The sequence below is a fragment of the Atractosteus spatula genome, chromosome 11 (genome assembly GCF_055471065.1).
Source record: "Atractosteus spatula isolate fAtrSpa1 chromosome 11, fAtrSpa1.hap1, whole genome shotgun sequence".
NCBI lineage: Eukaryota > Metazoa > Chordata > Actinopteri > Semionotiformes > Lepisosteidae > Atractosteus > Atractosteus spatula.
In genome coordinates, this window is record NC_142716.1 from 43,884,354 (window position 1) to 43,890,861 (window position 6,508).

A 6,508-nucleotide genomic window follows, 5' to 3' on the forward strand; every position below is an offset into this window, starting at 1 on the left:
ATGATTAAAATCGTCAGAAGCTTAAAAAAATATCCTTAAGAATAAAAACGTAAAGTTTTTACCTGACGCACTACTCCTAGACTTCCGTTTCTGAGTAAAGTTTTCCTTCTGAGGTTAAACAAACACAAAGCTGTCGTTTCAGAAAAGGTTGAAACTACGTTTGATGTTGTGTTGCTTCCCCGCTTTCCCAGACGGACAGGGGGGAAAGGCCGTGTTTGTTGATTCAGACAGCAGCGATTTTACTGTCATCCCCAGAATAACTCACCTTCAGACTGCTTTCGGGAAAACGGGAATTGATCAGTTCCTATCACACACAGGTGTTTCGACTACTACAACAACAAGAGCGAGAGACGAAGAAACAATAAACGCATGCATACTTTAAGGTCTTCAGCACTTAGAGGCAAGGCGCTTTCCATAGGATTGATACGCAAATAGAATCTTAAAGGCGAAGCTATTCATGACAGGTCTATTTGGTTTCACACTGAGATGTAGATTACACCCATGGACTCCCAGCGGCCTTTGACTGGCTGATTCACAATCCGATTTTAGGTTCATCGTGTAAGATTAGATGTTTGTCAGCACGCCCGGTTCAACAAAGTGGGTATATAGAGCGCCTTTAAGTGTTATTCATTGATAAACGAGCCTTAACCCCGTGCTTATCATCATCATCATTATTATTATTATTATTATTATTATTATTAACAAACCAGTCTGAAATACATTTACGTGTGTTGTTCTCGGAGAGATGTCGATTGTGTGTTTTTTTTTAATTGTTGCGATGGCTGGAATCGTTTGCGTTAAACTTCTGCGTACATTCAATCCACAGCGCAAAAACTAATATATTGAAGCGGTCATAAAGAAGAGCAGGTGCATATTTTTTCAGCTCTCCTCACAATCGGGTTTTACTGGTACACTATATTGCATAAACTGGTGACTCTGAAGTGTTGCTGTTTCCCCCCTAACTTAAAAGATAACGACTCCATGTATACATTTTCATTGGATTTCTTAGATCAAACTCCACATAACTTCAAACTAATCTCGTTATTGCGGGAACAGGCTTCAAGGTCCAACACCGTCTTCACAACATTCTTTATATTATAACAAATTCATCTCTTCTTCCTGGAGTGCCCTAGATTATGATCTTCCACGCTTCATGAGCTCCCACGTTTGAAGCGCGATTACTTGATATCTGTTTATAAGCAGGCACTTATTGTATCCTGTATCCCTGATCCCCAGCGTGTTCATTACCTTCTTGAGTTCCGGAGAAAAGCGACTCCAGTCTCCCTGGCTGACTCGTCTACCGAAGTTCGCGCAAGAGCAGGTTGTGTTTGCGGGCTACAAGAGGGGACGCCGAAACTTTTTATCTACACGGGGGCCCGTGATGATCAAAGCACCTACCACGATCCTCTTTCTTTCCCTCCCTTTCCCTCCCCCCCCTCGTCCCCCCTCCCGCAAGATCATTTGCCATACTGTATTTCTAGTTAAAAAAAAACACTCCAGTTTCGCATCCTTTGACTGGAAACACGCAACTGTTATACAGGAATGTCCCCGTGGCGGCTCCGGCTATATCCGCTTGTGTTCGTAGGTCTCTGAGATGCAAAGTAGCTGTATTTTATTTTTGTTTTGATCTACGTCTGCGTGATGCAGCGAGCCGTCACGTGAGGATCTTCGATTTAAGTGAGGTATCCTTGCATGAAAAGAGAAGAAAAGAATAAGATAGACAAATTAACCCATTGCTGATTAGCGGCTCTCTCCCCTCCCTTCCCACACTCCCCCACTCTGCCCTGTAATTTAGACATTAAAGGATGTCAAGTCCACGCAAAGTCACTTTAAAGATAATACGATAACCGCAGAAGCCTTGCTTCGAGGAAATGTCGAGATTTAGCCACACTTTTCTGGCATTAGCACAGTTGTGAAACAGTAAATCTCGACGCTGGAGCGCCCTTCAGCCACATCTCCGTGCTGTTCTTGATGGGTGCGTAGTTATTGCGCAAGGAAAAGGGCTGTGCGGCACACGAATCTTTCTGAACCTCTGCCTGTTCCTAATGCAGCTATAGTGACTTCTGCTATAATAATAATAATAATAATTATTATTATTATAATAATTTCTTTTTAATTGCCTTTGTTTCCTTTGGAATATATTGGACGCCAGTCTAGCGAGACTTATAGTCCCTATGAACTATGAAGATGATCATTTCAATCTTGTCTCCTAAACACAGGGGACTGACAGGTTGCTGATATATATATATGCACGTGTATAATTATTCTCACATTTCATCCCGAAATACGACTGCTTTTGCGTTCGAGGGAGAAGCCAGGGAACGTGCGGTGGACCAAGTTTTCCAAATCTTCACAGGGGGGAAGGAAAAGAAATTAGCGAAGCCGCGAGAGACGCCTTGATTACTGCGAAGTGCCGAAAGAGTCACCTGAGAAAATAGAGCAAAATACGTTGTTTCTCACTTCCTCGCAAATGGCTATACGCGTCTCGCTGGGGGACTAAAGAAAACAAAACCGCCTGCATACCTTTAATAAAGCTGTCAGACGACGGTTAAAGGACTTTAAATAGTCCTAGGAGAAGGAGAGGCGTACCACTCCAAGTCCTGTTATAACTCTCTTTCTCTGAGTAATTGCAATGGTAATTAGTTTATTCCCGCTCTGGATGGGGGGGGTGATGCCTTAATTAACCGTTGCGCACAATAAATACATAAAGACATTAGTGTTTTATGGACTTTTCGGGACCCTCTTGGAAGAGTTTATCGGCCCATAGGCGGTGAGATAAAAGAGGAGTGTAGCGATGGTGTTAATGGGACACTTAACTGCAGAAGCCTGTTGTTTTCAACCAGGGGGCTTGGATTCATTTTACCCAGCAACGTGGTAACCGGGAAACCCACCCTTATCTGGCCCGTTCAAAGAGTGGCATATTACAGCCATTCTTTTGTTAAAATGCTAAAGAAGGACACAATAGATATGCTACCAGGATACTGTTCTATTCGAGGAGACGTTACAGTATCGCGTGGGAGCTTGCGAAGAGAGCGATTTCAGATCCGTCGATCAGAGGCGCCTTTGCATGACAGTGTGGCTTTTCTTTATTGCAATCAAATTGCTAATGCTCGCACTGTATGTAGGAAAATGGATGAGCAATCTGAGAACAGTCTCCTGGACTGTTAACAACAGAATGATCTCATATCATTATAGTAGGCAGCAGAGGGGGCTGGCCGGTATGTAACAGATGAAAATGTGACTTTGCCCAGTTTCACTTCAGAGCTCTATAAAATAACTTTAGTAAATATCAAATACGTCCACAGACATACGTCCAGCGAACCCTCTCGTTTAAAAATTGTGGTATAAAATTAAGATTCCAGACGTAGTCTATTTCCCTTGTTTTATAAGAACACTGTCAATGAAATCGTGTTTGCTACAAGAGAAGGTTATCAATACCGGAGAGTCCTTACTTCAACTGAAAATCCTGAACTCCAAAAGCATATGTAATATTTGGCTCGATTTTTATAAGATTTGAATAAAAACAATTTATTTATTTAATATTTTGGGACGTGTTTGGCATCTGAAAGTGCTGCTTTGTACTAAGGTTGGGACAAAAAGAAATGCCTGACATTTGTTTTGGTATTTGTTTAGTATTTGACACTACATTTACAATACTAATATATAGGTGATTGACTTTCAGCCCCATGGAAGTAAGCATGGGTACTGAAAGAGACTCTTCTGTTTCCTGGTCTGATTTCACATGGATGGCAGGAAGACTAACACATTCCAATACATTTATGTATGTGTAAGACACTCTTACTATCAGGTTACAGCACATGATTCTGGCTCTTTAATTGTAGAGAGTGAATTGTTGATAGGTTTGTAAGAACAATAGTTTAGATCAGGGTGATTGTTTTGGTTAAAACCTCACCACGTAATTGTTTCATAATGCTTTTTGGACAACACCCTCTTGCAGAATCCAAGAGATTATGAAGCATTAGATTACTATGTACACATAGTCACAGTTTTAAAATACAACATAATGAGCATATCGCTCACATTGTCTAAACAATTGCAGCTTTAAAAACCTGAGAGAGAGGGGGAGTGAAGAAGTGGGAAAAAAAGCAAGAGGCTGTTTACACAGTTACTCTATGGGTAAACTATCAATGCTAACATATGCACCTCTTATATTTAAATATCTGAAAGATCGGTTGAATAAAAAATGTAGGCATGAACCTTTAAACGTCATTTTTTTTGTTGAAACGTCTGTGCGTGCTTTAGCTGTTGTGTCATGCGATTAGAAGTATTTTCAAAGGATAGTGCTCTGCTGGAATGCTTTGTATGTTTCAATTGAAAAACACAGGGAGCAGGTTGTAGTTGAAAACCTCATTAAAAGTTCTCTAACATATCAACAGACTGATAAGAAAGGAAAGGTGATTTGGAATCTCCTGAAGAAGGCTGATGGCACTCTCTGAGAACTTCAAACAGATGTTTGGCTAGATTTGGACATGTGGTAGCCCCTGGAGGAACAGACCTGTCATTGATTGAGTCTAGTCTCTTTTACTTATACCTTCTGTTTTATCACAAGTCATCCACAAAATCGGAGCCCTTAAATCGCTCACAGATGGGCAGCCAGAGCTCAAGGCTGATCGTCCAACGCACTGCAGCAACACGTTCGCCAGGAATTCTGCCCTCAGTGATGTGACTAAGGATATTGTAAACTGGTGTTTTCACATCTGTCCTCAGAAAAGGTGTGAAGGTTGAAGGATGATATACTGCAGCACATCACACCCATTATGTAAAGAGAAGCACTGAAGATGTTCAGGCACATCCGGGAAAAGGTACAAACCCCTTCCAATCACTCTCCAATCACTTTTCCAATCAAAAGAACTGGTCAAGAAACTCATATCAACACAGCAACCACAACAGCTTCAGAATCTACTATTGAAGAAATAGTTCTGGACCTCAGCAGCATGCGAAAAATTAAAAACTAAATCCGTTATTACTTAAAACCAGGTAACTGGATTATCTTCTATTTGCATTATACAGGAAAGAACGTATCTTGCTGCCCAACACTTCAAGTAACTGACAATACTGGGGTTGGGCCTGTTTTTTATCTTAGTAGTGTGGGTCTAATTTGAACCTCAGGGTCTTAAACTGCTCTGGTCTTCCCTCCCGCTCTGCCCCGCAGATGCAAATATTGCAAAAAGGTCTGAGTGGATTAATTCCAGAATTAGGTCAGCTGAGAATGACCTAGCTGTCATGGCTATAGCCTTTCAGAAGCACAGCCTTCTCCTCATCTGAAAGCCAAGGTGTCTCTTTTATCTCCAATCAGTTTAATTGCACCCTGCCAGACCTATAAACTGAGTGGTTTAGCTGAGAGCTTCGCAGTGGTTTCAATTTTAGAGGCCTGGACTCTAGAGCAGGACTCACCATTGTAGTGGATGGAAACATTTTTTCAATTCAATTCTATTCAAATTCAATTCAAAATACTTGAATCATCCCCGGGGGGTGGGGGGAGTGGGTGGGCTTCAATTCAAGCCACAAGCAGCAGTGCAACATGCAACACATGACAAAAGCGAAGCACAAAAAAAACATTGTGAAGATAAAAACATCTGAAAGTAAGTGTGCAGTATTTGGGAAGGTATTAGTACATCCACATTTGTTGGGGGGGGGGGGGGGGGAGCTCTGTTCAATAGATATCATGTTGATTATCCATTGTTTGCAAGCCCAACAGCCTCTAGAACAATGCTAAATTGCACCGTAGACAGCAAAAGGCAGAAGTTCAAAGAACTGCTGAAGGATGTGAGATGGGTCTTCGGTGAAGGCATAGGTCTTTCCCAGGATCTGCTGGGTATAAAAAGCTGTGCCAGGGGTCCTAAAGGCTCACCAATGATTTTAGAGCTGAGGTTTACAAAATGTTGAAGGCCTTTTTTTGTTGTTTTGAGTGCATGAAGTGAACCAACAGATACGAGAAAAAGTTAAAATACTTCAGATGAAAGAGTTATAGAATGTTCAAAGAATTCTTTTTTGACCTCCAAATGAACTGAGTTTTCTCAGACCATATAAGCGCTGCTGGGATTTCTTCACTATGACACCTATGTTCTCAGTCTTACGTTTATCTTCAAACTCAGTGCCCAGGTATCGGTGTACTATACTAGCAGCCACTTTTCAGGATGAATCCTCCTTCCTCCCAGCACTGTTGCTCCACATGTAGTCTCACACACACCCAAAAGTGAGGACCCAGCCCCCTGTTATTTTTGATCAGTATGTGCCGTTGAAAGCGCATGCCTGATCTTCAAATCCCGTTATTTGGAACTGGTAGATCGGGTTACATCAAAGAGATCAGGATGGATCAGCTTCTTAAAAGGGGTAGGCTTTGTATCGCATCATCAGAAACAGGTGCAGGTCCTTGTTCCAAGAACAAAGGAAAAACCACTGTCTATAAAATTTTTATATTTCACAAGATCATTTCTTTAAATACCTTTTAAGTGGCATCTCTCATTTTTGTCTTGAAAGCAGCAGA